Source organism: Sciurus vulgaris, assembly GCF_902686455.1.
Source record: "Sciurus vulgaris genome assembly, chromosome: 1".
Lineage (NCBI taxonomy): Eukaryota > Metazoa > Chordata > Mammalia > Rodentia > Sciuridae > Sciurus > Sciurus vulgaris.
Genome location: NC_136461.1, coordinates 205,823,391 through 205,840,791, shown reverse-complemented (window position 1 = coordinate 205,840,791; position 17,401 = coordinate 205,823,391).

Here is a 17,401-nt window from a genome sequence, read left to right as displayed (position 1 = left end):
GTTAAAGAAGGTCATTGCACAGGTCTCTCCTGCTAGGCCTGACACTCTGGAAACAGTCATCTGGGGATGGAGCCTGGTCACAGCCTTGCTGGCTCTCCAGCACCCATGATGGTTCTGGAGAGATTAACAACTGGAGCTCACAGGAAACGTCCAGTGTGAGTCTGAGCCTTCAGGAGCTCAACTCCGTCTTAGCTGAGTGATTAAGGACGTCTCTCTTCATCCATGAAATTCTTCACGGCATGCTGGTTGAATGTCAGCCTGGCTCAGAGTCCCCACAGTTGGCTGTGCTCTGTCAGATTGCACCCACAGGGTGTGCTTGTGTGGTGTGGGCATTGGTGCCAGGCCACTGGCATCAGCTGGGGCTGGGGCTCAGCCTGGAAGGACTTCACTCATCTCTCTTGGGCTGGCTTTGGGCAGCTCCTAGGTGCCTTCCGTGGGCTGAGAGTTTTGCAAACATTATCCCCCATGGCCCTCCTCCGCCCCTAAGGGTCAGTGTGGTGGTTAAGCTTAGGTGTCAACCTGGCTGGATTAAGGGATACTTAGCTAGCTGGTGAAGCAAGGTTTGTGAGAGTGTCTTTGCAGCTGTTTCCAGAGGAGATTGACCTGTGAGTTGGTGGTAAATGGGGAAGACCTGCCTCCCCCAGTGGCATCAGTTAATCTGCCAGGGGCCCAGAAGGAACAACGGCAGAGGGAGGTGAATTCTTGGTCTCTTTCTTCCTAAGTGGTGACCTCTCCTCTCCTGCTGTCCTTCAGAACTCCAGCCTCCCCTGACTTTGAGCTCCGGGATTCATACCAGTGACCCTTAGGTCCCCAGGCCTCCAGTCTTGAACTAAAAGTTACACCTCCCTGGTTCTGGGGCCTCTGGACTTGGAAGGAGCTGATCTCCCAGCCTCCTTGGTTCTCATGCTTTGGATGGCTGGTCATGGTACTTCTCAGCCTCCATAATCACATTAACAATTCCACCCTGAATCCTCTCTTGTCCTTCTTTCATCTCTTTCTATAAAACCATCTATCTATGGTTTTCTCTCTGCCCTATCGGGTCAGATTAGAGAGGCCCACAACTTGCCCTGTTATAATAAACACCACAGAGACCAGCTTCACAGCACACAGCCTGGCACCAGACACAGGGCTCCCACAGAGGAGTCCTCAGCTGGATGGCAGAAACGGACACCTGGGGGGTTCCTGTCATCTCATTGGAACTGAGGAGAGACCCTGTGGGTGCAAGAGGCCTTCCTGGAGCAGGGAGTCCTGGGCTAAGTGTGGAGAGAAAGGGGGGCTGGTCTGGTGCCTCATCTCTGAGCTTCAGTTGCCTCGTCCATACAATGTGCTGATAGCACAACCTGCTTCAGAGGACTGTCACAGTGACTGAGTGCTCTGAGACCTCAGAAGGGTCAGTACCTGCTTACTATTCTGGGAGAGCAGTGGGTCAGTCAAGTGAAGTGGGGCAGGGCCATGTACCTGAGCAGGTGGTGTACCCTGCCTGGGAAAGGGGAAGGTGGGTTTCCAGCAGGCATTGGAGGGAGGAGGCCATTCCCACTCACCTGCTGCAGTGTCACAGACCAGTCTTTTCCTCTCCACCAGGGACCACTGCTGAGCAGCCATGCCATGGCCATGTCTGTGCCTGACCACCACCCTGCTGGATGCAGGTAGGTGCATAGCTGCTGGACAGGGAGTGATCCAGGGGTCCTTGCTGTTGCTCAGAGTCTGACTCTTCACCCTAGGCTCCACAAAGCCTCCCTTGTACAGATGCCACCTGGGATAGAGCGCTGCAGCCAGCATCTCACTGAACCTCAGGGCAGACCCCACACCGCCCCAGCTCAGTGCCGCAGGCCAGGTCATCCTTCATCGTTACAGCCTGGTTGTCCTGCCCTCGAGACCCTGCCTGGGAAGCTTCTGAACAGAGCCAGACTCTGACTCCTGGATCGATCCTACAGCCTTGCCTGTTCTTTCTAATCAGAGCAGTACTGCCTTACACTAAGTCCACTCTTCTTAAAACACCGGGGGCTTTCTGAAAGGTGTGCAGATGATGATGAATCGGGGCTTGGGCCCAGCCTAATCAAGCCCATGCATCTTCATAACCTAGTAACGGAGCAGCGGCTGCAGAGAGGATGGGGCAGGAGCATGGCTATGTGCCGAGAGTCAGGTCCATCTGTTCTGCTCCGCACTGAGCTCACAGCTGGGACTTGGGTGAGAAGTCTCCTGCACGGGCCCCAGTGCAGAGCCAGCCAGGAGGGTGGGGCCACTGGGGTGTTGCATGGATGGGCCCTGAGTGTGACTCTGGGCTCCCTGTTTGCCAATTTTGAAACAGTGGCTTCCTCTCACATGAAAAGGGTGATAGAAATTCAGCTTAAGCCATAGAAGGATCAGGATGGAGCAAGGTGATCAAGGACAGCCCTTAGCTCAGTGTCTGACAGTCAGGACCGAACATGCTTAATCTGAGAAAGAAGAAACAAGGGGAAACAAGAAACAAGCCCCACACAGGCAACAGGCCTGTGGCACATGCCCTCTGAGTCTACATGTCCCCTGTTCAGGTGTCTTGTTGAAAATATACAACAGTAAAAATCTGTGACCGTAGTTATCATAGACCACGTGCTTCCAACAAGATAATTATGATTGCCATGTTAGATGCGCACAAATGCTTATTGGGTAAAGTCAACCTGAGGCTCTGAGAGGATTCCTGGTGTACATGTGGGCAGGACCTGAGTCTGGGAGGCCTCGGTCACCTGGCCACTGAGTGTGGGAGGCAGCTCTGTGGGTTCCACACCCACGTTCATGAGAAGGATCCAGCTGAGCTGCGGTGGGGGGCCCTGGGGCTTGTGGCCGTGTTGCACTTCTGTTTTAAGGAGTACCAGCAGTTGGTCTTGGTGCTGAGCACTACTGACCTTGTCCACGTCTGAGGAGATGCCCACCCCCACCGCTCTGCGGCTATTTTGGAGAGGGGGCAGCTCTCTGTGGGAACATGTGGAACTTATCTGCAGAAAAACCTGCAGGAATTGTCCCGTATTGGGCAAATTCCCATTTTCCTCTCCTTTTCTTACTCTCTAAGCTCCTTTAAGAAATCCCAGGAGCCAATTTCAGTGTGAAGGTGGGAAATGAGCTGCCTCAGGTGTCAGCGTATTGCTGAGGCAGGTTTTGAGCTCTGTCCTCTGGCACATGCTCACCCAGTCAGGGTTCACAGAACCTGGGCCTTACTTGAAGTCCAGCCTTACTTTGCAGGTGAGGAAACTGAGGCTGAGGTGAGGGAACATGCTTCTATTTAGTTCCTGATAGACCAGGCTGCTCAGCCCTTCTTTCCCTCTCCCTGTCTCTCTCTCTCCTCTTTCTTAAATGCATTCACAAACATAAACTCACACAATTAGTGGGCACACAGCTGACCCACTGTCTGTCCAGGATTCACACCCTCCTTCCAATGCTTTACAAAATATCGGCTCTGGATCTGCCGCCTCAGTGTCCCTGGGTTTGTCAGGAATTGGGATGCTCAGCCCGCCCCTGACCCACTGAATCTGAAGCTCTCACAGCCCCTGTGATCAGGAGCTGAGATAATGCTGCTGCAGCTAGGGGCTGAGGACCCCTCCTGACCAGGGTTCTTGGGTTTCCCTGGCAGCTGTGTCAGATGTGTCCTGGCCAGCTCTCTGGGCCTATCTGACAGGTGTGTCCAAAGTCCGGTGTTTGGAGGAGCTCATGCTCCTGACCAGGGGCACAGGAGCCACTGCACATGCCCAGCTCAGTGGCCTATCTGTGCTGTTCTTATTCTGCACACAACTATTAAGCCACAGGCTTATGAGGGCCAAAGCTGCTGTGGGCTCGTGGGACCGAGAAGGCAGCTTGGAAATGGGAGCCATCTGCTGAGAGGCCGAGGGCTGCAGAGCAGAAAGGAGGAGAAGCTGAGGTCCCTCAAGTGGGGTGGGGCTGCTGCACCACAGAGTGCATTCTGGACGCTGGAAACCCACGGCCTGTGGCGAGAACCTCAGTTCTGCTGCGAAATGCTGGAGCGTTCCTGGAACTCTGCGGCTCCCTTTCCTCATCTGCGCACTGGAGGCAGCTCCTTCCTCAGAGAATTGTTCTGAGAATTAAAAGCAGTGATTAGACCTCAGGTGCTGCACCCAGGCTGGGCACAGTCGGTGCTGGCAAGGACTTACCATTGACACTGTCCTCCCACCTCAGGACCAGCAACCACCAGGACCAGAACTAGGAGACAACAAAGGACTAGCTTGTCTAAATCCATTGCCGAGGTTTCTGCAAAGCTAACGGATACAACACGTGCTCCCACTTCTCACAGGAGCCTACCCGTTCCAGGAAAAGGACAATGCACTCCTCCTCCAGCACCTTCTGAGCTCCAGGTTTTGAAGTTACCATTGCATGTTCATCTTCCAGAGGGCGGGACTCCGAGCTGTCTGTCAAACCCGAGTTGCCATGGCCTTCCTGAGGTCGCAAGGCAGAGTGCAGATGGAAGGGCAGGCTCCTTGTGGGCAGAAGCCTGTCCAGGTGCACAGTGGCCACCCTCCAACACCCGTGGGTCTGCAGATGGAGGACACTTTAGCCTCCCAGCAGGACTGTGGGACATGAGCCCCAAGGAGACAGGACCAGGTTCTCTGCTGGTGACACTCAAATGGCCTAGTCTAAAATAAAGAAGTGTGAGCAGATACATGGGCACAATAGAGACACTGGCATGGGCCACAAAGCTCTGGAGGCCAGTGGTAGGGAAGGTGCTGCCATTCCAGCCTGAGAAGATTAGTGAAGGGCTGCGCAGACCTGGGAGGTAGTCACAGCCTTAGAGGAGGTGAGCCAGGCAGGAGCAGGTGAAGGTGGGGGACAGCAGCCCAGAGGGAGAAGGGACTCCCAAGGGATTCAACCAGGAGCCCTAGAGCTGAGCCTTCCAGGGAACAAGTGGAGGCGAGGAGGGCAGGGGGGGGATCCAGGGCAGAAGGTGCGTAGCTAACATGCGGGATCAGTGGGGCTAGACCCTCAGGGATGGAGGTTCTGCAGTCTGGGAGGAAGCAAGGTCCCTGCCGCTGGAGGTCCTGGTGCAGACTGGAGGGACACACAGGGGCTGCCACTGGGGGATTCCCAGCCCAGTTAGATGGGTTCTCAAGTTTACAGCACACCAGAATCGTTTAGGAGACTTTTAAGATTACAGATGGCAGGGCCTTACCCCAGCCCTACGGAACTGGCTGCCAAGTAGGGGCTTGGGAAGAGCTGGGAGGTTAGACCCTGCACTCCTCACCTTCTAAATGACAGTCCCCCACTCACCCCAAGCTGTCAAGTGTGGAAGGAACCAGCTGAGTGCCTGGCCCCAGGAATGCCACCTGCCTGCCCCTTCCCTAGCCTGGCTGGCTGGACACACACTTGCTGTGACCAGCGCACTGCCCACACTCTCTGTGTCTCATTGTCTCCTCCGTTAAATGGCAGTGTATAGGACACCCAGCCTGCATACAGAAAGTCCCACTATTTCATTCTGTAGAGCTCAGACCAACACAGGGAGGGGTGTCAGCTGGTGCTGCTGCTGCTGTGCCCACACCCCCTGGCCAGAAGGAGCACAGGCAGAGCTCCACACACAAGGACAACAAGGGCCTGCGGATACCGCACCTGGAACATATTCCGGGGGTGAGGGAGACTCACTTCAGATCCTGGGATGGTTGTCGGGTGGAAGGGATGTTGGCCTAACATACCGCGCAAAGGCCAAGGGGTGGGGCAACAGGAAAGCAAGTGGCACATGAGATGCACTTGTCTTCTTCCGTCCCGGCTTCTTCCCGTCCCCACCCGCTCCAGCCACACACCGAGGGGCCTGGACCGCAGGCCAGCACCGTGCCAAATGCACACCTGTGCTCAAGCTGCCACGGTCCAGCAGAGGGAGGCAGAGCTGAGGGAGCCCTTGCTCTGGGCCCCCAGCATGACGTCAGCCTCCGTCTTAATGCTGTTCACACTGCCCTGCCAGAGCTGCCCAAGAAGGCCCGGGTACCTCGGGCAGTTGGCGATCTCCCCCTCCACAGACAGTGGAAGCAAAGGCAGAGACTTCATGGTGCTGACTTAGGGAAGGACAGGATGGCCACTCTGGGCAGGGCCATGGCTGGAGGTGGGCAGCGTTCCCTGCGCCTCACGGGCCATCATTCTGGCGGAGCCAGCCATGGCGAGCAGTCCCCACCACAGGCCCAGAGAGCCCCTCCTGCTCCTTGCCTGGGGACCTTCCTCCCATCTTCCTGGCTCCTGGGGGTCACCTACCTTCTCTTGGCCATGTGCCTGAGACCTGCGGAAGGGCCATTCCTCAAGGGGCTCCTTCTCCGCACTCCCCACCCTCCCTGCTCCACATAACCGAGCCACCCACGCCCACCCTTCTTGGCTCAGGATTGAAGCCTGTGCTTGCAGCGGGCCACTCTGACAGCCCTCCAGTGGCCAGCAGACCTGGGGTGCTGGGAGGGGAACATCTCCCAGGCCCGAAGCCTTGGGCACCCTCCACCCTCCCCCTGGCTCCTCCACACGAAGAGCCATCTGCTCTCGCTCGCGCCCTGCGGGTGACAGTCCTGAAACCATTCTCAATCACCATAACCAAGCATTTCCCACGTGCTGCTATGAGCGCCAACCTTGGGTCTCTCCTGGCAATCCTTGTTGTGGGCAGGGACCCCCAGTGGAGCGAGGAGGGGGCCCCAGAGCTCAGGGGCCCCGGCAGTTGCTGCCCTGGCGACTGACTGCCTCCTCTCCAGGCACCTGGCGGCTGCACGGGTGGCTCAGAGGAGGAGCGACTGCAGCCCCAGTGCCGGGTGCGTGTGTCTTTTCTCAGCTTTAGAGTGATCTTTATTTTGTGCAGTTTTTTCCCACTTCTTTTATATGTGTTTTAATATTGAAAGATTTCTCGGATCCTTTCTAAGGGTAGACAGACTGCGAATGATAAATCAGTAAACACGTAAATAAATAAGGACAATGCGAACATCTTTTCTGGAGCTTTTTCATTCCTTCATGGTGTCAGGCACCGAAGGCAAAGGCCAGGCTCATCGCCCGGCCCCAGCTACTCAGCCCTCCCAGGTCCCCACTCACCCAATGTGCAAGAAGCACCTACTATGTTCTGATGTGCCGGGACCTGGGGCACAGTGGTGTCCAGTGCCCAGAGAAAGCAGCAGCCAGGTGAGATGGGAGGGAGACTGGGCGAGTGGCGAACCCTCTCCTGACGGTCGGGGCCAGTCCCTCCTGACGGTCCCTTCTGCCAAGTTTTTAACTCCTGAAAAGGTCCGAGAGGGCGGAGGCCCCAGGATCCCCAAGTCTGTGTGCCACAGCCTCCTGCACGGTCCACAGGAAAGCAGACAAAGACTGACATGACCCCTGCTCCCACCCGTGCGGCCACCCAGAGCTGCGACCGCCCAGAGGCAGGCGTGGGGGCTGTGTGGGTTTCACCCTCCCCTGGCGGCCTCCCACGGTGGGGGCAGTGAGGAGGCCTGCTTGAAAGCCCAGGGGACTGTAGAGACTGGTGGCCAACAGGGGCAGGAGGGAAGGTGACAGAGGGGCCTCTGAGTGAGCGTGGCTCACAGCCTGCTCCGGTGTCACCATGAAGAGGGCCCCTGCCCATGGCCGTCTCTCCCCAGGACTGTGCTCCTTGTCTTTGGCCTTGACACAGCCTCTGGATGAGGGGAGGATGTCCTGAGTGGCCCCTGGAGTCTGTCTTTAAGGACATTGTTAGGTGATAGTGATTTTCCAAGTCCAAAGCAGAAACTGTATTGTCCTTTAACTCCAAGAAGAGAGAGAACCTTCCAGAAAGTTGGTAGACCTGCCTCTGAGGTAACATTGGGGAAGGGAGCCCCTGTGGTCTCAAGCCTGACGGCCATGTGGCCACAGAGCAGGAAGAGACCACAAGCAGGCTTGTCCAGTAGCTGGCTGACTGCTCCTCATAGCCGGGATCTGCCAGGGTGGGTGCAGGAAGGCGTCCTGCTGAGCTACGGAGCACGCCCTACCCAGAGTGACCCAGTTCACAGTGTTCATATTGGCAAGACTTTTTAGGAGAAAGAGTTAGAAAACTGCTGGCCTTGGGCAGCTGGCTTGAGAGCAGGAATCCCTTCCCTGCCAGAGGGCACATCTGGCTCCTGCCTCACTCCAAGGTGATCAGGAGTTGATACAAAACCCTCAGCTCACCTCATCCATGATCAGAGCTCATGGAGGACTCAGGAGCCATTGCATGGAGACCTAGATGCACCTTCTGTCACCTGCCCCAGAGCTGCTGGTGGCCATGCAGCAACTTCCCCTTCCTGCCAATAAAACATGATTTCATGCAAATTACTCCATTGAAAGACTACATTGCCCAGCCTCCCTGGCAGCCAGGAGTGGTTGTTAAGTGTTGGTCAAGAAGATCTAAATGAAAATATTATGCCAGATTTCTAAGGGAGTTGCAAGAGGACTTTGCTAGGATGGGTATCACATTTGACCTTCACAAAGCCAGCGAGGAATGCAGAAGCAATGGCTAGAACTCCAGCAGACATCTTGGCCTGTGAGGTGACTTTCAAGATGAAAGCCTACCTTTTGGGTGATAGAGGGAGGCTAGGTGCCTGGGGCCTTGTAGAAGCATGATACTGGTCCTGTGATATCTAACTTATTTGTGGGCATTCTTTATGAGAGAAACAAAATTCTATCAGCTTAGATCATAATTATTCAGGGTTTTCTGGCATATGTAACCAAGTCTGTCCTCTTTGATAGACATGCTTAGAAGAACATGTGACTTTCTTAGGTATGAGTCTAAAAGAATTCTATAACACTCTGGCCTTCCCCATGCCCAACTGGAGACAGACAGCTTGTCCTTCCAGACCACAGCTCCCCTTGCATTCTGACCAAAAGAGGAGAAAAGACAGAGGGCTCCAACTGAGAAGGTGCAGAAGGGACCCTTCTCCTGGGGTTTCAGGAGGACACTGTGTTCCACTGTGACTTGGGTCCCCACCCCATGGGGGATGGGCTCATTCAGACCCTGGACAACCCTGACTGCAGTAAGGTTGCTCATCACCCCAAGCTGGAGAATCTCTGTCCAGGAGGCGATGCCCAGGGGCTCCACCCAGAACAGGTCCTCTCTCCCTTTGAAGGGTCTGAGCAGGCCTCAAAACTAAGGGAGAGTCTAGATGGTAGAGCTGTCCAGAGAGCGCCTCCTGTTAAATCTTAGTTTTAGATAAACCGTGAAATTTTTTTTTTTTTTGTAAAATGTGTCCCAAAAATTGCAAAGGAGATATTTATGCTTAATGACTTATTTGCTGCCTATCTGAAATTCAAATTAAACTGGGCATCTTGTGTTTTTATTTGCTAAATCTGGCAATCCTAGCCTGGAGGCACAGGATTTCCACTCCCAGATGAGCTGCACTCATTGTTGAGAAAGAGTGTGAGGCGGGGTGAATGCGGAAGTGGCTTATCTGCCACTTCCACCGGTGATGCTCTCCCCGCTCCTGCACCTATCCTCCGGCCTAATTCTAACTCCACCTTGCTCAGGAGTCCCGGCCTCCACCAAGCTTTCCCTGTGGACTCGAGTCCACAGTCGTCCCTGACGTGCCTCACTTCTGGCTCCAGGGCACGAGCGCCCCCAACCCAGGCTGGAGGGGAACTGGGCTGAGCCCATCAGTCTCAGCTCTCCGACAACACTGATTGGCTGGGAGCCTGGCATGTGACCCAAATCTGCCCAATCAGAATGGATCTCAGAGTGGGCTGGTAAAGATGTCCGGATCTCACCCTGGAAGGACACAGCTGTCTTGGGACCCGGAGGGGTCAGCTAGTTCAGGAAAGGTGCTTGTCTCCCGGGGCCAGATCCAAGAGACACGCTCGCTATATCCTCTGCACTTTTCTGCTTACTTGAATCAATATTTCCCCTCTGGCTGGAAGCCAGCTCGTTCTGGGTTGTTAGAACACTTGCAAACAAAAGACAGTTGACTGACAGGAATCTGAAAAACTGGGGCTGAAAATGAAGGAGGCAAGAAAGCCTGCCCCACCCCACCACATGCCGGACACTGGGTACATTGTCAGCCCCCAAAGACGCTGGCTCCGCTGGCCTGTTTCAGGCGGTCCCCAGGGTGTGTCCACTTCAGCCTGGCCACAGCTCTCACTGGAGTTAAGCAGACCAGGACACAATGAGCGCCCTCATCAGCCCCAGCTTCTGTGCCAGGATCAAGGCTGAGCATCTGCTGCTTGTGGTCTCACTCGGTCCTCACACTGGCTCTGCGTTTGCTGCTATTCCATCTGCACTACAGATGAGGACATGGAGGTCACTGGCCATGACAGAACCAGTCAAGCACCCTGGCTACCCCTGAGCTGAAGTGGGGCTGGCGCCTGAGCAGTCTAGTCCCAGGGCCTGTGCTCTTCCTCAAAAGGGGTGCGTGTTTGGGTGCCAGGGCTGATTGGGACAGTAGAGAGGCTGTCAGCTGCAAGCGGCAAAGAGAACTCGCTCCGGAAGTTAGGTCAGACCTTGGCCCCTCCCACACTTGCCTGGGAAGGAAGAGCCAGCTCAGCCCCCTCTCCTCACCCCAGTGTGCTCACCTGTTAGGGGCCCGAGACCTGTTTTCGCTGGGTCAGCAGCACCCTGGGAAGGAAGAGGTGAGGAAGAGGCCGAGGGCTGTCAGCAGCTAGGGATGATGGGTGCGTCATGCTGCTGATGCTCAGGGGAAGGAAGGTGGGCAGAGAATGGGCAGTAGAAGAGCCAGCCAGCAGCCTGGACGGTCTTGCAGCAGGGCCATGGCTGTCCCAGGAGCTGGGGAGCGTGGATACCGTGCTTCCCGGGGATGATGTGGCTCTGGTTTCGGTTTGGGGTCTCATCCTGGGCTTTCTGAACTGACTATTGCTGGACAAAGCGTCCCTCCATGTTGTGGGGAACATGTGCCTGCTGCCTTGGGCTGGGCGCTGGGCACCAGGGGAGTCAGGAGGGTTGACACCGGGGCTCAGGAGAATCTTGTGCCTCCCTGGCTTCTGTCCTCCAGCTTATGCAGGAGACAGCTTTCACAAGGCCTGGGGCAGTGGGACAGGAATGAGCTGCGGATTCTGGTGAACGTGCTGAAGCCCGTGCTGCCTCCCAGCTAGCCCCCTAAGACACAAGTCCACACTCTCATTCCCCAGACCGAACCCCAAAGGCCCTTCGCCACCAGCAGGCCTCCATTATAGCTCCTGGACAAGATGGCGAGGTGCTGCTGGATGACTCCTGGGCCTCGCCCTACCCTCTGCCACTGTGTGGCTCTGCCGTTGCCCTGCCAATGCCCTGTCTGCACCTGACTTGCTCCCACTGCTCCCTCTGCTCCATCTTCCTTGCTCATTCTCCTTAGGCTGCTAGCTGAGGCTCTGGCATTGCCTCCAGGAAGCTTTCCAGTGTCCACCCTCCTGCCCTAGCCTCCAGGGCCATGTGTCCTCCTGTGTGTTCTTCTTTCCACTTAGAAGGATGTAACTTGTGGAGACCAAGCCTTGCAATTATTCTCAGTCCTTTTTGCCTTGGCTGCTGGGATGCTCAAGGGCCTATTTAGGTGAGACTAAGCACAAAAAGAAGTAAATCAAAATGATAAAAATCCACCAACTTCTATGAATTATGTGACTAACAAGAACCCTACATTCTCCTAAGAGGCTCAGAGAAGGTATGCTGCCTTCACTCAGAATGTAAAATGTTGTTAGTGTTTAAGGGAAATGAGAAATGAATCTCACTGGCTTCTTCCTACCACTCACTCCTACTAGTTTTCTCTTAAGCCACCTTAGGAGTCACCATGAAATGTGCGTCAGAAAATCAACAGAGAGGTTGTGTAATAAAGCTCAGTCTTCCAACTAGTTGGCAAAGCCAGGAAATTCAAAGCAGGACAGACTAACTCCCAAACTTGACCTCTCCTTCTCACACCCAAGGACTGCCCATGTGGTCTCAGACATGCATCTTAGCTTCCCACTGCTGCTGTAACAAATTAGCACATGCTTAGTGGCATATGCTAGGCGTTCATGCGGGTCTCAAGTTCTAGAATCATGGTGCGGGTAAGTTCTGCTGCTTCCTGAGGCTCCGGGGAGACTGGTTTCCTAGCCTGTGCCAGCTTCCGGAGGCTGTCCACATTCCTTGGCTTGGGTCCCTCATTACAGCAGATCACCGCCATCTCCGGATGAGACCTTACGTCTCCCTGCTCTGACTTGGACTCTCTTGCCTTCCTCTTAGGAGACCTTGTTTATAACACTGGTCCACAAAGATAATCCTGAACAATTTCTCCATGGCAAAATCCTTAATTCACCCATATCTGCAAAATCCCTTTTGATGTGAAAACAAAATATTTGCAGCTTCTAGAAATTAGGGCATGGACAATTTTAGGGAGCATTTTTCTGTCTACAATGGTTTGCATTCCCCCAGAAGCAGCCTAAGACAAGGACTGGGATGCAGACAGCTGATTTGGGAGGTGCGGACAGGTTGCATGGTGAGAGAAGCAGGGCGTGCCTGGGACAAGAGCCGAGCTGAGGAGAGGTGTGCTCACGAGCTGTGTCTGTGGAGGCACCTGAGCTCAGCCCGCTGGGTCCCTCCAAAAAGCTGGAAAATCATGCTTCTGGATTTCTGTAGCAAGAGGCAAGGAACTTGGTGAACTCACCTGGCAGCTGCTCTCCCTTCTTGGCTGAGAACTTCAGCTGGGGTGCATGGCATTGGCACTCTGCTGAGCCACAGAAAGCTCACGGTGTAAAGGGGTGATCCACGGGAACTTCTGCAGACCTCGAGTGACGGGGGACTGTCGGGTGGGGCCCCTGCAGTGCCTGTCGGGATTGCACTGTGAGGTCTGACCTGAAGAGGTTCGGTGAGTGCCGCAAAAGGTGAGGGAGAGGGTGTGAGAACGGGGAGGCAGAGATGCTGTGCGGTGCGGAGGGGACCCAGCCCTGTGGCCCCGCCTGCTCCCAGCCCACCTCCTGAGGGCCCTGAGGCTCCCAGAGCCTGCGGTGCAATAGACTTGGACGGGCTCGTAGCAATCCCTCCAGTCTCTGCAAGACAGTTGAGCTCAGAGTGGACCTGGCTCTTTAGGCCTTTCTTAGAAACTGCGCCGTGCCACTCAGGGGAGTGAGCCCCAGACCACAGAGGACAGGCCCCCTGAAGAGACGCACCAGGCACCAAGTCCTCAGGAAGTCATCTTCACTCGCACTGTGGTTGAAGATGGGTTGGTGGGTGCTCCTGGCAAGGTGTGTGCAGGCGTGTGGCTCTGTCCTCCTGGCCTCTTCCACGGACTGCGAGGAAAGAGGGCCGAGATGGCACATCCTCCTGAAGTGCCTTGTCTTTGGCCCTGTCACTGCCCCTCACTGGCCATGGTGACAGTCAGGTGCCAGGGACAGACATAATGCGTCAGGAATAAGAGGGTTCAAGGAGGTGAAGCACCCATCCCAGCTTGGGGCCAGACAGAGGGGTCTCCAATCCCTCCCTCCCTCTTCTCTCCCTGGGATCTTGGACTAGTCATACGTGAACGTGCTCAGGCTTCCGGGTTACTGCAGATCACATCTAAGAGCAGTGTGGCAGCAGGTGGCCAGCACAGCACTTGCCCTTAGGAGGCGTCCACAGAGACTAGGTCCTTTTCTCTCCTCTTGGATCTGGTCTAATCTCTTGCTATCCTGTTGAGCTGGACGTGACCAGCTTCTTTCCTCTTTTTTGGCTATGTTTACTGCAATTTTGACTAAACGGAGCAAATAGCTTTTATGCAGAGACGTCTTCAAAAGGAGACGTCTAGGAAAGGAGACAGACCTGGGCTGTCACCCCCAACACACCTCCTTCAGCTGGTTTTCTCCAGCTCCACACTCGAGGCTGAGTTCTCCTCTGGAGACAGGAGGCGGAGGCCCTGGTTCCTCACCCACCCCCGCTCCGCCTCTCCTCGGGTCCCCCTGGATGGCTCCATCTATTTACAAGCAGGTCACAAAAAGAGAGCTGCTGTCTCAAGATAGAAAGTCATTTCAGAGCAGAGGCCCGCACTTGCCTGCGCGCTGCGAGGCTGCTTCCCTCCTTCCCTTCCTGCTTCCCTGCACTCCACCAGGTCTCTTCTGCCTCCACTGCCAATAGCTCGAGGGGACCAAGGGGCACTATTCAGAGACGGGTCTTGCCCACACGGTAGTGCCCCCTTCCCGAGCCTGCCCATGGGAGGGCCTGCGCCTGCCTCCCCCACATTTCCTTTCATTCTTTGCACAAACCCCGCTAGGTCACTGCTAATATCCCACCTTCTCAGTTGAGGAAACCCAAGCTGTGGGTCAGGCCCCAAACCCCGGAGGCAGAGCCCAGCGGGATGACAGTGGCAGGCTCACCACACCATGGCACTTGGCGTCACGTCCACCAGAGCACCAGGTCAGGAGTGAGGGGCCCATCCGGTCCCTGTCCCGTAACGCTGGTCCCGAGGTGGCGCTGACCCAGTGCTACCTGTGCTGAGACGCGACGCCACCGCACAGCCAGCACCCATGGGGTCCCACTCTTGGCAGAAGCACGTCCGAGTGCCTGGAGATGGCATAGGGGCCACCCAGAACATGAGTGGGCATCAGCCTGGGCCTGGCACAGCTCGGGTCTGGATCGGAACCATGCTGAGGCTCCCTCTGGAAGCTCCCGGGCCCATCTTGACTCTTCCCTTCTGTTTCCCACTGGCCTCTTCCCACTGAGCAGCTGCCTATGTTCTGGAATGGCCCACTGCAGGCCAAGCTACTCATGGGCTCACGGTGCCTCCGACCCAGCTGGAGGCAGTGACGATCTGCCGCAGCAGTTGGAACTCGGGGTGCGACCTCTCCTGGCTAGTTGCCCCCCACCCCCATGCTGCAAAACAGAAAGAGTGGGACAGGCCTCACTGCTCGGGCCCAAGAAGATGCAAGTGCCGGTGTGGCCGCAGAGCTGCCAGCAAGCGAGTAAGGCAGGCTGAGTTGAGGGCAGTTAAGACAGCAGGGCCCCTGTAAGGTGCCACCCAGCAGACCAGCTCATGCTGAAAGCGGCCTGCTGCTGCAGATCATCTGCTTTAACAAGAGAGACAGGAGTCCAGTTGTCTGTGTGGGGTTTGGGGCAATAAGTGAAATAAGCTAAAGTGCACTGTGGGCCAAGGAAACCCGACACACGTGTGGAAGGAGAAACAGGCACCTTGTTTAACACTGTCTAATGGAAAAGAAAATTTCCTTCTAAAGTATCTACAGTTTGACCTCAGTTGCTCAGTGTAATAGATTAGTAGGAAAAGGCTCGGAGGGAAATGACCAATCTGTAACGCGGCTGCAGCCCTGGGCTGAGACAGAGGCGCTAAGGATGGAAAGGGCAGCTTGCCTGCGCCAAGCCCGCCTGGCCTACGGGGTGACTCCTGTCACAGGTTTTCAAATGGGAGATAGCTTGTGCTTTCCATCCAGAATGCCGGAACTCCCCAGCCCAGGAGTGCCCAGGTGGAGTGCCCTGCGGGATTCAAAGCCACCTCACCCTGGCCTTCACTGCCAGCACCGCATCCCCACACAAGGCAGCGGGTCCAGCAGCCTGGCCTTGCTGCCCTCACTCCTGTCCTCTGAAGACCTGTGTTCTGTGGTCGTCTTCAGCACCACCAAAAGCACAGGTTCACAGTCACATGTCCTGCCTGTTCAGGGAGTCGGGGCAACCCCTCACAGAAATGAGCTGTCCCTGCACGTGGACACCGGTCTCCCCTGGACCCTGTGGGTTGCTCCCTGGGCATGGTTTTGGAAGTCGGGGTGGAAAGTTAACTAGTAAGTCATAGCATTTGTTTGAGGTGGCCCTGAAGTTTGTTCAGCTGAGATATCCCATTAGACTAGACACCTAAATGCTCTTTGTCTGATTTCTGGCTTTGGAAAGTGTGTGTTTGTGATCTTCTGATCCACCTTCTGCCCTACCCAGTCTTCCCTGCTCAGGGAAGGTGCTCAAGCAGCAGTTGGTAAACAACTGAGTAAAGTGATGCTGTCCCCTCTGTCCATATCAGCCGTCCGAGAGTCTCTCCATGGTGTTCTAGGGTCACTAGTGAGGAATGCCCATTTCATGGATGGAAAAACTGAGGCTCAGAGGTGGAACTTCTGCGTTGCTTAGTGGATGAGGAATGAGAGTTGAAGAAAACCTAGTTCTGCAGAACCATCCAGAAGAAGGACACCAGGGGCCAAGTCACACTCAGTGTCAGAATCCAATGCAGAAGAGCTTTCGGGTGGCCACAGGGCTGCTGTTGGTCAGAGAGTCTCAGGAGGGCCTGGGGGGCACAGAAGAGCAGGGAGGGACCCCAGGAAGGAGAAAGGCAGGACAAGGACCAGACCCGGGGGAGGGCTCACAACCAGCAGCAGGGGAGGCGGAGACAGTGAGGACCCCCGGCCCAACCCCAAGAGGATGCGAGCCTCGGGGGAGGCTGGGAGTCACATGGTGTGCCGTGGCCAGTGGCCAAGGCTGCACCGGCCACACCAGTGAAAGGCAGGCGGACGGACGTGGGGCAGACGCTGGGCTACACCTGCTGGAGCTGGGAGGTTGCTGAGCAGCCTGGACCACAGAGGTTGGGCAGGTTCCGGGGACAGTGTTCAGCTCGGGAGGCCACCTGGATGCGGAGCAAGCAGCGTAAGGCAGAGGTGTGCGTGCAGGTGCTACGGGCTACTCCACAGGAGGGGAGCATGGGACACAGAGAGCCCCCTAGGAGGGACGCAGGGGCAGTTTCCAAAAGCACAAGACTCCTGGGAAGGCAAAGGGATCCATTCACACCATAGGACGAGGAGGAAAAGAGCCCCTCTACAGAATGGCAGCCGGTGGCCCTGCCTGCTCTGCCTCCTGGACAGACAGCAGCTGCCACAGCAGCCACCACAGCATGGGAGAGCAGATCTCCCCATTCCACCCTGCCTGGCTGCTGGGTCCACAAAAGCCCTGACCATGAAGACCTAGCTACTAAAATGCAAATGCCTCTTATAAGTGGCTTTGGAGAAAACCCCTGGCAGTGTGGCACAGAGACGCCCGGCACGTTCGTAACTTTTTTAACCCCCCCCCCCCCCCGTTTGCCTATTATCCCCATAGGATCCACACACCAGTAATGCCTCCTGAAGAACAGACTGCTGACTCCCTACACCGCCCGCAGGTGTCCGAGCTTTGCTGCAGGTTAACTGTCTGTCAAGGCATCCTAAGCAGCCCCTGCGCTGGCTGCTGGCGTGTGGGAGGTTGAAGGGGGTTCCGAGCAGCCCAAGCACCCGTCTCTGAAGCTGCAACACATTCCTGGTTTAAAATGATCCGAATGACCCCGGGAACACAGGAAGCACTTTTTTTTTGTCGGGAAGGACAGTAGAGTGAAGCAGACATCACGACCTCATGTACGACTGCCTGACTGATGTGATCTCCCAAAATGGACGATCAGAGAAACGAGAGATTACACTCCATTTATGTATGAGCTATCAAAATCTATAAGTGCATTCTACTGTCAAGTGCAACTGATTAGAACAAATAAAATTTAAAAAATTAAAAGCCTAGCTGATTCTATTGAAAGAGTACTTCTTT